Below are 21,775 nucleotides of genomic sequence, written 5' to 3'. Positions count from 1 at the left end.
TCGATACTAGAATGCCCAAAGACGCACATTTTGACTAGAATTTGTAAGATATTGACATGAATATATAACTGTTTGTATCAAAAAATGATAGTTTAAACTGATATTTGCAGTTTTGATGCGGTTTTAGGTACGATATGAGTCGAAGAAGCCGATTTTGACTGGAATCTGTTTAAAATGACAAAGAAAAACCTATTATCAATTCAAGGAAGTGAATTTTTAAGTAGTTATCTGCAGTTTTAATGTTGATTTCAGTTCGCTAAGTTATGAAAATGCATGTTTTGGCTATAATCTTCCGTAAATCAAGGGCGAAAACCAATTATTTGTCCCAAAAGAAGGTGTTTTAAGTATATATCTGCATTTCTAAGGTAGATTTGGGTACAATAAGAGGCGAAAAAGCAGATTCTGACTAAGATTTTATCGAAATCGGCAACTATTTGACTCAGAAAGGTTGCCTTACGTCGAAATCTAATAGTTTATTAAGGTTTTCGTTACTAAAATGCCCAAAGACGCCGATTTTGACTAGAATTTGAAAGATATTGACATGAATATATAACTGTTTGTATCAAAAAATGATAGTTTAAACTGATATTTGCAGTTTTGATGCGGTTTAAGATACGATATGAATCGAAGAAGTCGATTTTGACTGGAATCTGTTTAACATGACAAAGAAAAACCTATTATCAATTCAAGGAAGTGAATTTTTAAGTAGTTATCTGCAGTTTTAATGTAGATTTCAGTTCGCTAAGTTATGAAAATGCATATTTTGGCTATAATCTTCCGTAAATCAAGGGCGAAAACTAATTATTTGTCCCAAAAGAAGGTGTTTTAAGTATATATCTACATTTCTAAGGTAGATTTGGGTACAATAAGAGGCGAAAAAGCAGATTCTGACTAAGATTTTATCGAAATCGGCAACTATTTGACTCAGAATGTTTGCCTTACGTCGAAATCTAATAGTTTATTAAGGTTTTCGTTACTAAAATGCCCAAAGACGCCGATTTTGACTAGAATTTGAAAGATATTGACATGAATATATAACTGTTTGTATCAAAAAATGATAGTTTAAACTGATATTTGCAGTTTTGATGCGGTTTTAGGTACGATATGAGTCGAAGAAGCCGATTTTGACTGGAATCTGTTTAAAATGACAAAGAACAACCAATTATCAACTCAAGGAAGTGAATTTTTAAGTAGTTATCTGCAGTTTTAATGTAGATTTCAGTTCGCTAAGTTATGAAAATGCATGTTTTGGCTATAATCTTCCGTAAATCAAGGGCGAAAACCAATTATTTGTCCCAAAAGACGGTGTTTTAAGTATATATCTGCATTTCTAAGGTAGATTTGGGTACAATAAGAGGCGAAAAAGCAGATTCTGACTAGGATTTTATCGAAATCGGCAACTATTTGACTCAGAATGGTTGCCTTACGTCGAAATCTAATAGTTTATTAAGGTTTTCGTTACTAAAATGCCCAAAGACGCCGATTTTGACTAGAATTTGAATGATATTGACATGAATATATAACTGTTTGTATCAAAAAATGATAGTTTAAACTGATATTTGCAGTTTTGATGCGGTTTTAGGTACGATATGTGTCGAAGAAGCCGATTTTGACTGGAATCTGTTTAAAATGACAAAGAAAAACCTATTATCAAATCAAGGTAGTGAATTTTTAAGTAGTTATATGCAGTTTCAATGTAGATTTCAGTTCGCTAAGTTATGAAAATGCATGTTTTGGCTATAATCTTCCGTAAATCATGGGCGAAAACCAATTATTTGTCCCAAAAGAAGGTGTTTTAAGTATATATCTGCATTTCTAAGGTAGATTTGGGTACAATAAGAGGCGAAAAAGCAGATTCTGACTAAGATTTTATCGAAATCGGCAACTATTTGACTCAGAATGGTTGCCTTACGTCGAAATCTAATAGTTTGTTAATTTCTTTCAAACTTCATATCGTATCTAAAACCGCATCAAAACTGCAAATATCAGTTTAAACTATCATTTTTTGATACAAATAGTTATATATTCATGTCAATATCTTTCAAATTCTAGTCAAAATCGGCGTCTTTGGGCATTTTAGTAACGAAAACCTTAAAAAACTATTAGATTTCGACGTAAGGCAACCATTCTGAGTCAATTAATTGCCGATTTCGATAAAATCTTAGTCAGAATCTGCTTTTTCGCCTCTTATTGTACCCAAATCTACCTTAGAAATGTAGATATATACTTAAAACACTTCTTTTGGGACAAATAATTGGTTTTCGCCCTTGATTTACGGAAGATTATAGCCAAAACATGCAATTTCATAAATTAGCGAACTGAAATCTACATTAAAACTGCAGATAACTACTTAAAAATTCACTTCCTTGAATTGATAATAGGTTTTTCTTTGTCATTTTAAACCGATTCCAGTCAAAATCGGCTTCTTCGACTCATATCGTACCTAAAACCGCATCAAAACTGCAAATATCATTTTAAACTATCATTTTTTGATACAAACAGTTATATATATATGTCAATATCTTTCAAATTCTAGTCAAAATCGGCGTCTTTGGGCATTTTAGTAACGAAAACCTTAAAAAACTATTAGATTTCGACGTAAGGCAACCATTCTGAGTCAATTAATTGCCGATTTCGATAAAATCTTAGTCAGAATCTGCTTTTTCGCCTCTTATTGTACCCAAATCTACCTTAGAAATGTAGATATATACTTAAAACACTTCTTTTGGGACAAATAATTGGTTTTCGCCCTTGATTTACGGAAGATTATAGCCAAAACATGCATTTTCATAACTTAGCGAACTGAAATCTACATTAGAACTGCAGATAACTACTTAAAAATTCACTTCCTTAAATTGATAATAGGTTTTTCTTTGTCATTTTAAACAGATTCCAGTCAAAATCGGCTTCTTCGATTCATATCGTATCTAAAACCGCATCAAAACTGCAAATATCAGTTTAAACTATCATTTTTTGATACAAACAGTTATATATTCATGTCAATATCTTTCAAAATCTAGTCAAAATCGGCGTCTTTGGGCATTTTAGTAACGAAAACCTTAATAAACTATTAGATTTCGACGTAAGGCAACCTTTCTGAGTCAAATAGTTGCCGATTTCGATAAAATCCTAGTCAGAATCTGCTTTTTCGCCTCTTATTGTACCCAAATCTACCTTAGAAATGCAGATATATACTTAAAACACCTTCTTTTGGAACAAATAATTGGTTTTCGCCCTTGATTTACGGAAGATTATAGCCAAAACATGCATTTTCATAACTTAGCGAACTGAAATATACATTAAAACTGCAGATAACTACTTAAAAATTCACTTCCTTGAATTGATAATAGGTTTTTTTTTGTCATTTTAAACAGATTCCAATCAAAATCGGCTTCTTCGACTCATATCGTACCTATCGAAATCGGCAACTATTTGACTCAGAATGGTTGCCTTACGTCGAAATCTAATAGTTTATTAAGGTTTTCGTTACTAAAATGCCCAAAGACGCCGATTTTGACCTAAAATGCCCAAAGACGCCGATTTTGACTAGAATTTGAAAGATATTGACATGAATATATAACTGTTTGTATCAAAAAATGATAGTTTAAACTGATATTTGCAGTTTTGATGCGGTTTTAGATACGATATGAATCGAAGAGGCCGATTTTGACTGGAATCTGTTTAAAATGACTAAGAAAAACCTATTATCAATTCAAGGAAGTGAATTTTTAAGTAGTTATCTGCAGTTTTAATGTAGATTTCAGTTCGCTAAATTATGAAAATGCATGTTTTGGCTATAATCTTCCGTAAATCAAGGGCGAAAACCAATTATTTGTCCCAAAAGAAGGTGCTTTAAGTATATATCTGCATTTCTAAGGTAGATTTGGGTACAATAAGAGGCGAAAAAGCAGATTCTAAGATTTTATCGAAATCGGCAACTATTTGACTCAGAAAGGTTGCCTTACGTCGAAATCTAATAGTTTATTAAGGTTTTCGTTACTAAAATGCCCAAAGACGCCGATTTTGACTAGAATTTGAAAGATATTGATATGAATATATAACTGTTTGTATCAAAAAATGATAGTTTAAACTGATATTTGCAGTTTTGATGCGGTTTTTGATACGATATGAATCGAAGAAGCCGATTTTGACTGGAATCTGTTTAAAATGACAAAGAAAAACCTATTATCAATTCAAGAAAGTGAATTTTTAAGTAGTAATCTGCAGTTTTAATGTAGATTTCAGTTCGCTAAGTTATGAAAATGCATGTTTTGGCTATAATCTTCCGTAAATCAAGGGCGAAAACCAATTATTTGTCCCAAAAGAAGGTGTTTTAAGTATATATCTGCATTTCTAAGGTAGATTTGGGTACAATAAGAATCGAAAAAGCAGATTCTGACTAAGATTTTATCGAAATCTGCAACTATTTGACTCAGAAAGGTTGCCTCACGTCGAAATCTAATAGTTTATTAAGGTTTTCGTTACTAAAATGCCCAAAGACGCCGATTTTGACTAGAATTTGAAAGATATTGACATGAATATGTAACTGTTTGTATCAAAAAATGATAGTTTAAACTGATATTTGCAGTTTTGATGCGGTTTTAGATACGATATGAATCGAAGAAGCCGATTTTGACTGGAATCTGTTTAAAATGACAAAGAAAAACCTATTATCAATTCAAGGAAGTGAATTTTTAAGTAGTTATCTGCAGTTTTAATGTAGATTTCAGTTCGCTAAATTATGAAAATGCATGTTTTGGCTATAATGTTCCGTAAATCAAGGGCGAAAACCAATTATTTGTCCCAAAAGAAGAAAGAAGAAAGAAAGAAGAAGTATATATCTGCATTTCTAAGGTAGATTTGGGTACAATAAGAGGCGAAAAAGCAGATTCTGACTAAGATTTTATCGAAATCGGCAACTATTTGACTCAGAATGGTTGCCTTACGTCGAAATCTAATAGTTTATTAAGGTTTTCGTTACTAAAATGCCCAAAGACGCCGATTTTGACTAGAATTTGAAAGATATTGACATGAATATATAACTGTTTGTATCAAAAAATGATAGTTTAAACTGATATTTGCAGTTTTGATGCGGTTTTAGGTACGATATGAGTCGAAGAAGCCGATTTTGACTGGAATCTGTTTAAAATGACAAAGAAAAACCTATTATCAATTCAAGGAAGTGAATTTTTAAGTAGTTATCTGCAGTTTTAATGTAGATTTCAGTTCGCTAAGTTATGAAAATGCATGTTTTGGCTATAATCTTCCGTAAATCAAGGGCGAAAACCAATTATTTGTCCCAAAAGAAGGTGTTTTAAGTATATATCTGCATTTCTAAGGTAGATTTGGGTACAATAAGAGGCGAAAAAGCAGATTCTGACTAAGATTTTATCGAAATCGGCAACTATTTGACTCAGAATGGTTGCCTTACGTCGAAATCTAATAGTTTATTAAGGTTTTCGTTACTAAAATGCCCAAAAACGCCGATTTTGACTAGAATTTGAAAGATATTGACATGAATATATAACTGTTTGTATCAAAAAATGATAGTTTAAACTGATATTTGCAGTTTTGATGCGGTTTTAGGTACGATATGAGTCGAAGAAGCCGATTTTGACTGGAATCTGTTTAAAATGACAAAGAAAAACCTATTATCAATTCAAGGAAGTGAATTTTTAAGTAGTTATCTGCAGTTTTAATGTAGATTTCAGTTCGCTAAGTTATGAAAGCCGATTTTGACTGGAATCTGTTTAAAATGACAAAGAAAAACCTATTATCAATTCAAGGAAGTGAATTTTTAAGTAGTTATCTGCAGTTTTAATGTAGATTTCAGTTCGCTAAGTTATGAAAATGCATGTTTTGGCTATAATCTTCCGTAAATCAAGGGCGAAAACCAATTATTTGTCCCAAAAGAAGGTGTTTTAAGTATATATCTGCATTTCTAAGGTAGATTTGGGTACAATAAGAGGCGAAAAAGCAGATTCTGACTAAGATTTTATCGAAATCGGCAACTATTTGACTCAGAAAGGTTGCCTCACGTCGAAATCTAACAGTTTATTAAGGTTTTCGTTACTAAAATGCCCAAAGACGCCGATTTTGACTAGAATTTGAAAGATATTGACATGAATATGTAACTGTTTGTATCAAAAAATGATAGTTTAAACTGATATTTGCAGTTTTGATGCGGTTTTAGATACGATATGAATCGAAGAAGCCGATTTTGACTGGAATCTGTTTAAAATGACAAAGAAAAACCTATTATCAATTCAAGGAAGTGAATTTTTAAGTAGTTATCTGCAGTTTTAATGTAGATTTCAGTTCGCTAAATTATGAAAATGCATGTTTTGGCTATAATCTTCCGTAAATCAAGGGCGAAAACCAATTATTTGTCCCAAAAGAAGGTGCTTTAAGTATATATCTGCATTTCTAAGGTAGATTTGGGTACAATAAGAGGCGAAAAAGCAGATTCTGACTAAGATTTTATCGAAATCGGCAACTATTTGACTCAGAATGGTTGCCTTACGTCGAAATCTAATAGTTTATTAAGGTTTTCGTTACTAAAATGCCCAAAGACGCCGATTTTGACTAGAATTTGAAAGATATTGACATGAATATATAACTGTTTGTATCAAAAAATGATAGTTTAAACTGATATTTGCAGTTTTGATGCGGTTTTAGGTACGATATGAGTCGAAGAAGCCGATTTTGACTGGAATCTGTTTAAAATGACAAAGAAAAACCTATTATCAATTCAAGGAAGTGAATTTTTAAGTAGTTATCTGCAGTTTTAATGTATATTTCAGTTCGCTAAGTTATGAAAATGCATGTTTTGGCTATAATCTTCCGTAAATCAAGGGCGAAAACCAATTATTTGTCCCAAAAGAAAGTGTTTTAAGTATATATCTGCATTTCTAAGGTAGATTTGGGTACAATAAGAGGCGAAAAAGCAGATTCTGACTAAGATTTTATCGAAATCGGCAACAATTTGACTCAGAAAGGTTGCCTTACGTCGAAATCTAATAGTTTATTAAGGTTTTCGTTACTAAAATGCCCAAAGACGCCGATTTTGACTAGAATTTGAAAGATATTGCCATGAATATATAACTGTTTGTATCAAAAAATGATAGTTTAAACTGGTATTTCCAGTTTTGATGCGATTTTAGGTACGATATGTGTCGAAGGAGCCGATTTTGACTGGAATCTGTTTAAAATGACAAAGAAAAACCTATTATCAATTCAAGGAAGTGAATTTTTAAGTAGTTATCTGCAGTTTTAATGTAGATTTCAGTTCGCTAAGTTATGAAAATGCATGTTTTGGCTATAATCTTCCGTAAATCAAGGGCGAAAACCAATTATTTGTCCCAAAAGAAGGTGTTTTAAGTATATATCTGCATTTCTAAGGTAGATTTGGGTACAATAAGAGGCGAAAAAGCAGATTCTGACTAAGATTTTATCGAAATCGGCAACCATTTGACTCAGAAAGGTTGTCTCATGTCGAAATCTAATAGTTTATTAAGGTTTTCGTTACTAAAATGCCCAAAGACGCCGATTTTGACTAGAATTTGAATGATATTGACATGAATATATAACTGTTTGTATCAAAAAATGATAGTTTAAACTGATATTTGCAGTTTTGATGCGGTTTTAGATACGATATGAATCGAAGAAGCCGATTTTGACTCGAATCTGTTTGAAATGACTAAGAAAAACCTATTATCAATTCAAGGAAGTGAATTTTTAAGTAGTTATCTGCAGTTTTAATGTAGATTTCAGTTCGCTAAATTATGAAAATGCATGTTTTGGCTATAATCTTCCGTAAATCAAGGGCGAAAACCAATTATCTGTCCCAAAAGAAGGTGCTTTAAGTATATATCTGCATTTCTAAGGTAGATTTGGGTACAATAAGAGGCGAAAAAGCAGATTCTGACTAAGATTTTATCGAAATCGGCAACTATTTGACTCAGAAAGGTTGCCTTACGTCGAAATCTAATAGTTTATTAAGGTTTTCGTTACTAAAATGCCCAAAGACGCCGATTTTGACTAGAATTTGAAAGATGTTGATATGAATATATAACTGTTTGTATCAAAAAATGATAGTTTAAACTGATATTTGCAGTTTTGATGCTGTTTTAGATACGATATGAATCGAAGAAGCCGATTTTGACTGGAATCTGTTTAAAATAACAAAGAAAAACCTATTATCAATTCAAGAAAGTGAATTTTTAAGTAGTTATCTGCAGTTTTAATGTAGATTTCAGTTCGCTAAGTTATGAAAATGCATGTTTTGGCTATAATCTTCCGTAAATCAAGGGCGAAAACCAATTATTTGTCCCAGAAGAAGGTGTTTTAAGTATATATCTGCATTTCTAAGGTAGATTTGGGTACAATAAGAGGCGAAAAAGCAGATTCTGACTAAGATTTTATCGAAATCGGCAACTATTTGACTCACAAATGGTTGCCTTACGTCGAAATCTAATAGTTTATTAAGGTTTTCGTTACTAAAATGCCCAAAGACGCCGATTTTGACTAGAATTTGAAAGATATTGACATGAATATATAACTGTTTGTATCAAAAAATGATAGTTTAAACTGATATTTGCAGTTTTGATGCGGTTTTAGGTACGATATGAGTCGAAGAAGCCGATTTTGACTGGAATCTGTTTAAAATAACAAAGAAAAACCTATTATCAATTCAAGGAAATGAATTTTTAAGTAGTTATCTGCAGTTTTAATGTAGATTTCGGTTCGCTAAGTTATGAAAATGCATGTTTTGGCTATAATCTTCCGTAAATCAAGGGCGAAAACCAATTATTTGTCCCAAAAGAAGGTGTTTTAAGTATATATCTGCATTTCTAAGGTAGATTTGGGTACAATAAGAGGCGAAAAAGCAGATTCTGACTAAGATTTTATCGAAATCGGCAACTATTTGACTCAGAAAGGTTGCCTCACGTCGAAATCTAATAGTTTATTAAGGTTTTCGTTACTAAAATGCCCAAAGACGCCGATTTTGACTAGAATTTGAAAGATATTGACATGAATATGTAACTGTTTGTATCAAAAAATGATAGTTTAAACTGATATTTGCAATTTTGATGCGGTTTTAGGTACGATATGAGTCGAAGAAGCCGATTTTGACTGGAATCTGTTTAAAATGACAAAGAAAAACCTATTATCAATTCAAGGAATTGAATTTTTAAGTAGTTATCTGCAGTTTTAATGTAGATTTCAGTTCGCTAAGTTATGAAAATGCATCTTTTGGCTATAATCTTCCGTAAATCAAGATCGAAAACCAATTATTTGTCCCAAAAGAAAGTGTTTTAAGTATATATCTGCATTTCTAAGGTAGATTTGGGTACAATACGAGGCGAAAAAGCAGATTCTGACTAAGATTTTATCGAAATCGGCAACAATTTGACTCAGAAAGGTTGCCTTACGTCGAAATCTAATAGTTTATTAAGGTTTTCGTTACTAAAATGCCCAAAGACGCCGATTTTGACTAGAATTTGAAAGATATTGATATGAATATATAACTGTTTGACTAGATTTTGACTAGAATTTGAAAGATATTGACATGAATATATAACTGTTTGTATCAAAAAATGATAGTTTAAACTGATATTTGCAGTTTTGATGCGGTTTTAGGTACGATATGAGTCGAAGAAGCCGATTTTGACTGGAATCTGTTTAAAATGACAAAGAAAAACCTATTATCAATTCAAGGAAGTGAATTTTTAAGTAGTTATCTGCAGTTTTAATGTAGATTTCAGTTCGCTAAGTTATGAAAATGCATGTTTTGGCTATAATCTTCCGTAAATCAAGGGCGAAAACCAATTATTTGTCCCAAAAGAAGGTGTTTTAAGTATATATCTGCATTTCTAAGGTAGATTTGGGTACAATAAGAGGCGAAAAAGCAGATTCTGACTAAGATTTTATCGAAATCGGCAACTATTTGACTCAGAATGGTTGCCTTACGTCGAAATCTAATAGTTTATTAAGGTTTTCGTTACTAAAATGCCCAAAAACGCCGATTTTGACTAGAATTTGAAAGATATTGACATGAATATATAACTGTTTGTATCAAAAAATGATAGTTTAAACTGATATTTGCAGTTTTGATGCGGTTTTAGGTACGATATGAGTCGAAGAAGCCGATTTTGACTGGAATCTGTTTAAAATGACAAAGAAAAACCTATTATCAATTCAAGGAAGTGAATTTTTAAGTAGTTATCTGCAGTTTTAATGTAGATTTCAGTTCGCTAAGTTATGAAAATGCATGTTTTGGCTATAATCTTCCGTAAATCAAGGGCGAAAACCAATTATTTGTCCCAAAAGAAGGTGTTTTAAGTATATGTCTGCATTTCTAAGGTAGATTTGGGTACAATAAGAGGCGAAAAAGCAGATTCTGACTAAGATTTTATCGAAATCGGCAACTATTTGACTCAGAAAGGTTGCCTCACGTCGAAATCTAACAGTTTATTAAGGTTTTCGTTACTAAAATGCCCAAAGACGCCGATTTTGACTAGAATTTGAAAGATATTGACATGAATATGTAACTGTTTGTATCAAAAAATGATAGTTTAAACTGATATTTGCAGTTTTGATGCGGTTTTAGATACGATATGAATCGAAGAAGCCGATTTTGACTGGAATCTGTTTAAAATGACAAAGAAAAACCTATTATCAATTCAAGGAAGTGAATTTTTAAGTAGTTATCTGCAGTTTTAATGTAGATTTCAGTTCGCTAAATTATGAAAATGCATGTTTTGGCTATAATCTTCCGTAAATCAAGGGCGAAAACCAATTATTTGTCCCAAAAGAAGGTGCTTTAAGTATATATCTGCATTTCTAAGGTAGATATGGGTACAATAAGAGGCGAAAAAGCAGATTCTGACTAAGATTTTATCGAAATCGGCAACTATTTGACTCAGAATGGTTGCCTTACGTCGAAATCTAATAGTTTATTAAGGTTTTCGTTACTAAAATGCCCAAAGACGCCGATTTTGACTAGAATTTGAAAGATATTGACATGAATATATAACTGTTTGTATCAAAAAATGATAGTTTAAACTGATATTTGCAGTTTTGATGCGGTTTTAGGTACGATATGAGTCGAAGAAGCCGATTTTGACTGGAATCTGTTTAAAATGACAAAGAAAAACCTATTATCAATTCAAGGAAGTGAATTTTTAAGTAGTTATCTGCAGTTTTAATGTAGATTTCAGTTCGCTAAGTTATGAAAATGCATGTTTTGGCTATAATCTTCCGTAAATCAAGCGCGAAAACCAATTATTTGTCCCAAAAGAAAGTGTTTTAAGTATATATCTGCATTTCTAAGGTAGATTTGGGTACAATAAGAGGCGAAAAAGCAGATTCTGACTAAGATTTTATCGAAATCGGCAACAATTTGACTCAGAAAGGTTGCCTTACGTCGAAATCTAATAGTTTATTAAGGTTTTCGTTACTAAAATGCCCAAAGACGCCGATTTTGACTAGAATTTGAAAGATATTGCCATGAATATATAACTGTTTGTATCAAAAAATGATAGTTTAAACTGGTATTTCCAGTTTTGATGCGATTTTAGGTACGATATGTGTCGAAGGAGCCGATTTTGACTGGAATCTGTTTAAAATGACAAAGAAAAACCTATTATCAATTCAAGGAAGTGAATTTTTAAGTAGTTATCTGCAGTTTTAATGTAGATTTCAGTTCGCTAAGTTATGAAAATGCATGTTTTGGCTATAATCTTCCGTAAATCAAGGGCGAAAACCAATTATTTGTCCCAAAAGAAGGTGTTTTAAGTATATATCTGCATTTCTAAGGTAGATTTGGGTACAATAAGAGGCGAAAAAGCAGATTCTGACTAAGATTTTATCGAAATCGGCAACTATTTGACTCAGAAAGGTTGTCTCATGTCGAAATCTAATAGTTTATTAAGGTTTTCGTTACTAAAATGGCCAAAGACGCCGATTTTGACTAGAATTTGAATGATATTGACATGAATATATAACTGTTTGTATCAAAAAATGATAGTTTAAACTGATATTTGCAGTTTTGATGCGGTTTTAGATACGATATGAATCGAAGAAGCCGATTTTGACTCGAATCTGTTTGAAATGACTAAGAAAAACCTATTATCAATTCAAGGAAGTGAATTTTTAAGTAGTTATCTGCAGTTTTAATGTAGATTTCAGTTCGCTAAATTATGAAAATGCATGTTTTGGCTATAATCTTCCGTAAATCAAGGGCGAAAACCAATTATCTGTCCCAAAAGAAGGTGCTTTAAGTATATATCTGCATTTCTAAGGTAGATTTGGGTACAATAAGAGGCGAAAAAGCAGATTCTGACTAAGATTTTATAGAAATCGGCAACTATTTGACTCAGAAAGGTTGCCTTACGTCGAAATCTAATAGTTTATTAAGGTTTTCGTTACTAAAATGCCCAAAGACGCCGATTTTGACTAGAATTTGAAAGATGTTGATATGAATATATAACTGTTTGTATCAAAAAATGATAGTTTAAACTGATATTTGCAGTTTTGATGCGGTTTTAGATACGATATGAATCGAAGAAGCCGATTTTGACTGGAATCTGTTTAAAATAACAAAGAAAAACCTATTATCAATTCAAGAAAGTGAATTTTTAAGTAGTTATCTGCAGTTTTAATGTAGATTTCAGTTCGCTAAGTTATGAAAATGCATGTTTTGGCTATAATCTTCCGTAAATCAAGGGCGAAAACCAATTATTTGTCCCAGAAGAAGGTGTTTTAAGTATATATCTGCATTTCTAAGGTAGATTTGGGTACAATAAGAGGCGAAAAAGCAGATTCTGACTAAGATTTTATCGAAATCGGCAACTATTTGACTCACAAATGGTTGCCTTACGTCGAAATCTAATAGTTTATTAAGGTTTTCGTTACTAAAATGCCCAAAGACGCCGATTTTGACTAGAATTTGAAAGATATTGACATGAATATATAACTGTTTGTATCAAAAAATGATAGTTTAAACTGATATTTGCAGTTTTGATGCGGTTTTAGGTACGATATGAGTCGAAGAAGCCGATTTTGACTGGAATCTGTTTAAAATAACAAAGAAAAACCTATTATCAATTCAAGGAAGTGAATTTTTAAGTAGTTATCTGCAGTTTTAATGTAGATTTCGGTTCGCTAAGTTATGAAAATGCATGTTTTGGCTATAATCTTCCGTAAATCAAGGGCGAAAACCAATTATTTGTCCCAAAAGAAGGTGTTTTAAGTATATATCTGCATTTCTAAGGTAGATTTGGGTACAATAAGAGGCGAAAAAGCAGATTCTGACTAAGATTTTATCGAAATCGGCAACTATTTGACTCAGAAAGGTTGCCTCACGTCGAAATCTAATAGTTTATTAAGGTTTTCGTTACTAAAATGCCCAAAGACGCCGATTTTGACTAGAATTTGAAAGATATTGACATGAATATGTAACTGTTTGTATCAAAAAATGATAGTTTAAACTGATATTTGCAATTTTGATGCGGTTTTAGGTACGATATGAGTCGAAGAAGCCGATTTTGACTGGAATCTGTTTAAAATGACAAAGAAAAACCTATTATCAATTCAAGGAATTGAATTTTTAAGTAGTTATCTGCAGTTTTAATGTAGATTTCAGTTCGCTAAGTTATGAAAATGCATCTTTTGGCTATAATCTTCCGTAAATCAAGATCGAACACCAATTATTTGTCCCAAAAGAAAGTGTTTTAAGTATATATCTGCATTTCTAAGGTAGATTTGGGTACAATACGAGGCGAAAAAGCAGATTCTGACTAAGATTTTATCGAAATCGGCAACAATTTGACTCAGAAAGGTTGCCTTACGTCGAAATCTAATAGTTTATTAAGGTTTTCGTTACTAAAATGCCCAAAGACGCCGATTTTGACTAGAATTTGAAAGATATTGATATGAATATATAACTGTTTGTATCAAAAAATGATAGTTTAAACTGATATTTGCAGTTTTGATGCAGTTTTAGATACGATATGAATCGAAGAAGCCGATTTTGACTGGAATCTGTTCAAAATAACAAAGAAAAACCTATTATCAATTCAAGAGAGTGAATTTTTAAGTAGTTATCTGCAGTTTTAATGTAGATTTCAGTTCGCTAAGTTATGAAAATGCATGTTTTGGCTATAATCTTCAGTAAATCAAGGGCGAAAACCAATTATTTGTCCCAGAAGAAGGTGTTTTAAGTATATATCTGCATTTCTAAGGAAGATTTGGGTACAATAAGAGGCGAAAAAGCAGATTCTGACTAAGATTTTATCGAAATCGGCAACTATTTGACTCACAAATGGTTGCCTTACGTCGAAATCTAATAGTTTATTAAGGTTTTCGTTACTAAAATGCCCAAAGACGCCGATTTTGACTAGAATTTGAAAGATATTGACATGAATATATAACTGTTTGTATCAAAAAATGATAGTTTAAACTGATATTTGCAGTTTTGATGCGGTTTTAGATACGATATGAGTCGAAGAAGCCGATTTTGACTGGAATCTGTTTAAAATGACAAAGAAAAACCTATTATCAATTCAAGGAAGTGAATTTTTAAGTAGTTATCTGCAGTTTTAATGTAGATTTCGGTTCGCTAAGTTATGAAAATGCATGTTTTGGCTATAATCTTCCGTAAATCAAGGGCGAAAACCAATTATTTGTTCCAGAAGAAGGTGTTTTAAGTATATATCTGCATTTCTAAGGTAGATTTGGGTACAATAAGAGGCGAAAAAGCAGATTCTGACTAAGATTTTATCGAAATCGGCAACTATTTGACTCACAAATGGTTGCCTTACGTCGAAATCTAATAGTTTATTAAGGTTTTCGTTACTAAAATGCCCAAAGACGCCGATTTTGACTAGAATTTGAAAGATATTGACATGAATATATAACTGTTTGTATCAAAAAATGATAGTTTAAACTGATATTTGCAGTTTTGATGCGGTTTTAGATACGATATGAATCGAAGAAGCCGATTTTGACTGGAATCTGTTTAAAATAACAAAGAAAAACCTATTATCAATTCAAGAAAGTGAATTTTTAAGTAGTTATCTGCAGTTTTAATGTAGATTTCAGTTCGCTAAGTTATGAAAATGCATGTTTTGGCTATAATCTTCCGTAAATCAAGGGCGAAAACCAATTATTTGTCCCAGAAGAAGGTGTTTTAAGTATATATCTGCATTTCTAAGGTAGATTTGGGTACAATAAGAGGCGAAAAAGCAGATTCTGACTAAGATTTTATCGAAATCGGCAACTATTTGACTCACAAATGGTTGCCTTACGTCGAAATCTAATAGTTTATTAAGGTTTTCGTTACTAAAATGCCCAAAGACGCCGATTTTGACTAGAATTTGAAAGATATTGACATGAATATATAACTGTTTGTATCAAAAAATGATAGTTTAAACTGATATTTGCAGTTTTGATGCGGTTTTAGGTACGATATGAGTCGAAGAAGCCGATTTTGACTGGAATCTGTTTAAAATGACAAAGAAAAACCTATTATCAATTCAAGGAAGTGAATTTTTAAGTAGTTATCTGCAGTTTTAATGTAGATTTCGGTTCGCTAAGTTATGAAAATGCATGTTTTGGCTATAATCTTCCGTAAATCAAGGGCGAAAACCAATTATTTGTCCCAAAAGAAGGTGTTTTAAGTATATATCTGCATTTCTAAGGTAGATTTGGGTACAATAAGAGGCGAAAAAGCAGATTCTGACTAAGATTTTATCGAAATCGGCAACTATTTGACTCAGAAAGGTTGCCTCACGTCGAAATCTAATAGTTTATTAAGGTTTTCGTTACTAAAATGCCCAAAGACGCCGATTTTGACTAGAATTTGAAAGATATTGACATGAATATGTAACTGTTTGTATCAAAAAATGATAGTTTAAACTGATATTTGCAATTTTGATGCGGTTTTAGGTACGATATGAGTCGAAGAAGCCGATTTTTACTGGAATCTGTTTAAAATGACAAAGAAAAACCTAATATCAATTCAAGGAATTGAATTTTTAAGTAGTTATCTGCAGTTTTAATGTAGATTTCAGTTCGCTAAGTTATGAAAATGCATCTTTTGGCTATAATCTTCCGTAAATCAAGATCGAAAACCAATTATTTGTCCCAAAAGAAAGTGTTTTAAGTATATATCTGCATTTCTAAGGTAGATTTGGGTACAATAAGAGGCGAAAAAGCAGATTCTGACTAAGATTTTATCGAAATCGGCAACAATTTGACTCAGAAAGGTTGCCTTACGTCGAAATCTAATAGTTTATTAAGGTTTTCGTTACTAAAATGCCCAAAGACGCCGATTTTGACTAAAATTTGAAAGATATTGATATGAATATATAACTGTTTGTATCAAAAAATGATAGTTTAAACTGATATTTGCAGTTTTGATGCAGTTTTAGATACGATATGAATCGAAGAAGCCGATTTTGACTGGAATCTGTTCAAAATAACAAAGAAAAACCTATTATCAATTCAAGAAAGTGAATTTTTAAGTAGTTATCTGCAGTTTTAATGTAGATTTCAGTTCGCTAAGTTATGAAAATGCATGTTTTGGCTATAATCTTCCGTAAATCAAGGGCGAAAACCAATTATTTGTCCCAGAAGAAGGTGTTTTAAGTATATATCTGCATTTCTAAGGTAGATTTGGGTACAATAAGAGGCGAAAAAGCAGATTCTGACTAAGATTTTATCGAAATCGGCAACTATTTGACTCACAAATGGTTGCCTTACGTCGAAATCTAATAGTTTATTAAGGTTTTCGTTACTAAAATGCCCAAAGACGCCGATTTTGACTAGAATTTGAAAGATATTGACATGAATATATAACTGTTTGTATCAAAAAATGATAGTTTAAACTGATATTTGCAGTTTTGATGCGGTTTTAGGTACGATATGAGTCGAAGAAGCCGATTTTGACTGGAATCTGTTTAAAATGACAAAGAAAAACCTATTATCAATTCAAGGAAGTGAATTTTTAAGTAGTTATCTGCAGTTTTAATGTAGATTTCGGTTCGCTAAGTTATGAAAATGCATGTTTTGGCTATAATCTTTCGTAAATCAAGGGCGAAAACCAATTATTTGTCCCAAAAGAAGGTGTTTTAAGTATATATCTGCATTTCTAAGGTTGATTTGGGTACAATAAGAGGCGAAAAAGCAGATTCTGACTAAGATTTTATCGAAATCGGCAACTATTTGACTCAGAAAGGTTGCCTCACGTCGAAATCTAATAGTTTATTAAGGTTTTCGTTACTAAAATGCCCAAAGACGCCGATTTTGACTAGAATTTGAAAGATATTGACATGAATATATAACTGTTTGTATCAAAAAATGATAGTTTAAACTGATATTTGCAGTTTTGATGCGGTTTTAGATACGATATGAATCGAAGAAGCCGATTTTGACTGGAATCTGTTTAAAATGACAAAGAAAAACCTATTATCAATTCAAGGAAGTGAATTTTTAAGTAGTTATCTGCAGTTTTAATGTAGATTTCAGTTCGCTAAGTTATGAAAATGCATGTTTTGGCTATAATCTTCCGTAAATCAAGGGCGAAAACCAATTATTTGTCCCAAAAGAAGGTGTTTTAAGTATATATCTGCATTTCTAAGGTAGATTTGGGTACAATAAGAGGCGAAAAAGCAGATTCTGACTAAGATTTTATCGAAATCGGCAACTATTTGACTCAGAATGGTTGCCTTACGTCGAAATCTAATAGTTTATTAAGGTTTTCGTTACTAAAATGCCCAAAGACGCCGATTTTGACTAGAATTTGAATGATATTGACATGAATATATAACTGTTTGTATCAAAAAATGATAGTTTAAACTGATATTTGCAGTTTTGATGCGGTTTTAGATACGATATGAATCGAAGAAGCCGATTTTGACTGGAATCTGTTTAAAATGACAAAGAAAAACCTATTATCAATTCAAGGAAGTGAATTTTTAAGTAGTTATCTGCAGTTTTAATGGAGATTTCAGTTCGCTAAGTTATGAAAATGCATGTTTTGGCTATAATCTTCCGTAAATCAAGGGCGAAAACCAATTATTTGTCCCAAAAAAAGGTGTTTTAAGTATATATCTGCATTTCTAAGGTAGATTTGGGTACAATAAGAGGCGAAAAAGCAGATTCTGACTAAGATTTTATCGAAATCGGCAACTATTTGACTCAGAAAGGTTGCCTTACGTCGAAATCTAATAGTTTATTAAGGTTTTCGTTACTAAAATGCCCAAAGACGCCGATTTCGACTAGAATTTGAAAGATATTGACATGAATATATAACTGTTTGTATCAAAAAATGATAGTTTAAACTGATATTTGCAGTTTTGATGCGGTTTTAGGTATGATATGAGTCGAAGAAGCCGATTTAGACTGGAATCTGTTTAATATGACAAAGAAAAACCTATTATCAATTCAAGGAAGTGAATTTTTAAGTAGTTATCTGCAGTTTTAATGTAGATTTCTGTTCGCTAAGTTATGAAAATGCATGTTTTGGCTATAATCTTCCGTAAATCAAGGGCGAAAACCAATTATTTGTCCCAAAAGAAGGTGTTTTAAGTATATATCTGCATTTCTAAGGTAGATTTGTGTACAATAAGAGGCGAAAAAGCAGATTCTGACTAAGATTTTATCGAAATCGGCAACTATTTGACTCAGAAAGGTTGCCTTACGTCGAAATCTAATAGTTTATTAAGATTTTCGTTACTAAAATGCCCAAAGACGCCGATTTTGACTACAATTTTAAAGATATTGACATGAATATATAACTGTTTGTATCAAAAAATGATAGTTTAAACTGATATTTGCAGTTTTGATGCGGTTTTAGATACGATATGAATCGAAGACGCCGATTTTGACTGGAATCTGTTTAAAATGACAAAGAAAAACCTATTATCAATTCAAGGAAGTGAATTTTTAAGTAGTTATCTGCAGTTTTAATGTAGATTTCAGTTCGCTAAGTTATGAAAATGCATGTTTTGGCTATAACCTTCCGTAAATCAAGGGCGAAAACCAATTATTTGTCCCAAAAGAAGGTGTTTTAAGTATATATCTGCATTTCTAAGGTAGATTTGGGTACAATAAGAGGCGAAAAAGCAGATTCTGACTAAGATTTTATCGAAATCGGCAACTATTTGACTCAGAATGGTTGCCTTACGTCGAAATCTAATAGTTTATTAAGGTTTTCGTTACTAAAATGCCCAAAGACGCCGATTTTGACTAGAATTTGAAAGATATTGACATGAATATATAACTGTTTGTATCAAAAAATGATAGTTTAAACTGATATTTGCAGTTTTGATGCGGTTTTAGATACGATATGAATCGAAGAAGCCGATTTTGACTGGAATCTGTTTAAAATGACAAAGAAAAACCTATTATCAATTCAAGGAAGTGAATTTTTAAGTAGTTATCTGCAGTTTTAATGTAGATTTCAGTTCGCTAAGTTATGAAAATGCATGTTTTGGCTATAATCTTCCGTAAATCAAGGGCGAAAACCAATTATTTGTCCCAAAAGAAGGTGTTATAAGTATATATCTGCATTTATAAGGTAGATTTGGGTACAATAAGAGGCGAAAAAGCAGATTCTGACTAAGATTTTATCGAAATCGGCAACTATTTGACTCAGAATGGTTGCCTTACGTCGAAATCTAATAGTTTATTAAGGTTTTCGTTACTAAAATGCCCAAAGACGCCGATTTTGACTAGAATTTGAAAGATATTGACATGAATATATAACTGTTTGTATCAAAAAATGATAGTTTAAACTGATATTTGCAGTTTTGATGCGGTTTTAGGTACGATATGAGTCGAAGAAGCCGATTTTGACTGGAATCTGTTTAAAATGACAAAGAAAAACCTATTATCAATTCAAGGAAGTGAATTTTTAAGTAGTTATCTGCAGTTTTAATGTAGATTTCAGTTCGCTAAGTTATGAAAATGCATGTTTTGGCTATAATCTTCCGTAAATCAAGCGCGAAAACCAATTATTTGTCCCAAAAGAAGGTGTTTTAAGAATATATCTGCATTGCTAAGGTAGATTTGGGTACAATAAGAGGCGAAAAAGCAGATTCTGACTAAGATTTTATCGAAATCGGCAACTATTTGACTCAGAAAGGTTGCCTTACGTCGAAATCTAATTGTTTATTAAGGTTTTCGTTACTAAAATGCCCAAAGACCCCGATTTTGACTAGAATTTGAGAGATATTGACATGAATATATAACTGTTTGTATCAAAAAATGATAGTTTAAACTGATATTTGCAGTTTTGATGCGGTTTTAGATACGATATGAATCGAAGAAGCCGATTTTGACTGGAATCTGTTTAAAATGACAAAGAAAAACCTATTATCAATTCAAGGAAGTGAATTTTTAAGTAGTTATCTGCAGTTTTAATGTAGATTTCAGTTCGCTAAGTTATGAAAATGCATGTTTTGGCTATAATCTTCCGTAAATCAAGGGCGAAAACCAATTATTTGTCCCAAAAGAAGGTGTTTTATGTATATATCTGCATTTCTAAGGTAGATTTGGGTACAATAAGAGGCGAAGAAGCAGATTCTGACTAAGATTTTATCGAAATCGGCAACTATTTGACTCAGAATGATTGCCTTACGTCGAAATCTAATAGTTTATTAAGGATTTCGTTACTAAAATGCCCAAAGACGCCGATTTTGACTAGAATTTGAAAGATATTGACATGAATATAAAACTGTTTGTATCAAAAAATGATAGTTTAAACTGATATTTGCAGTTTTGATGCGGTTTTAGGTACGATATGAGTCGAAGAAGCCGATTTTGACTGGAATCTGTTTAACATGACAAAGAAAAACCTATTATCAATTCAAGGAAGTGAATTTTTAAGTAGTTATCTGCAGTTTTAATGTAGATTTCAGTTCGCTAAGTTATGAAAATGCATGTTTTGGCTATAATCTTCCATAAATCAAGGGCGAAAACCAGTTATTTGTCCCAAAAGAAGGTGTTTTAAGTATATATCTGCTTATATAAGGTAGATTTGGGTACAATAAGAGGCGAAAAAGCAGATTCTGACTAAGATTTTATCGAAATCAGCAACTATTATCTCAGAATGTTTGCCTTACGTCGAAATCTAATAGTTTATTAAGGTTTTCGGTATTAAAATGCCCAAAGACGCCGATTTTGACTAGAATTTGAAAGATATTGACATGAATATATAACTGTTTGTATCAAAAAATGATAGTTTAAACTGATATTTGCAGTTTTGATGCGGTTTTAGGTACGATATGAGTCGAAGAAGCCGATTTTGACTGGAATCTGTTTAAAATGACAAAGAAAAACCTATTATCAATTCAAGGAAGTGAATTTTTAAGTAGTTATCTGCAGTTTTAATGTAGATTTCAGTTCGCTAAGTTATGAAAATGCATGTTTTGGCTATAATCTTCCGTAAATCAAGGGCGAAAACCAATTATTTGTCCCAAAAGAAGGTGTTTTAAGTATATATCTGCATTTCTAAGGTAGATTTGGGTACAATAAGAGGCGAAAAAGCAGATTCTGACTAAGATTTTATCGAAATCGGCAACTATTTGACTCAGAATGGTTGCCTTACGTCGAAATCAAATAGTTTATTAAGGTTTTCGTTACTAAAATGCCCAAAGACGCCGATTTTGACTAGAATTTGAAAGATATTGGCATGAATATATAACTGTTTGTATCAAAAAATGATAGTTTAAACTGATATTTGCAGTTTTGATGCGGTTTTAGATAC

This window comes from Cylas formicarius, unplaced genomic scaffold, assembly GCF_029955315.1.
Source record: "Cylas formicarius isolate icCylForm1 unplaced genomic scaffold, icCylForm1.1 PGA_scaffold_18__1_contigs__length_1836631, whole genome shotgun sequence".
Lineage (NCBI taxonomy): Eukaryota > Metazoa > Arthropoda > Insecta > Coleoptera > Brentidae > Cylas > Cylas formicarius.
Note: the sequence above shows the minus strand (reverse complement) of the source record.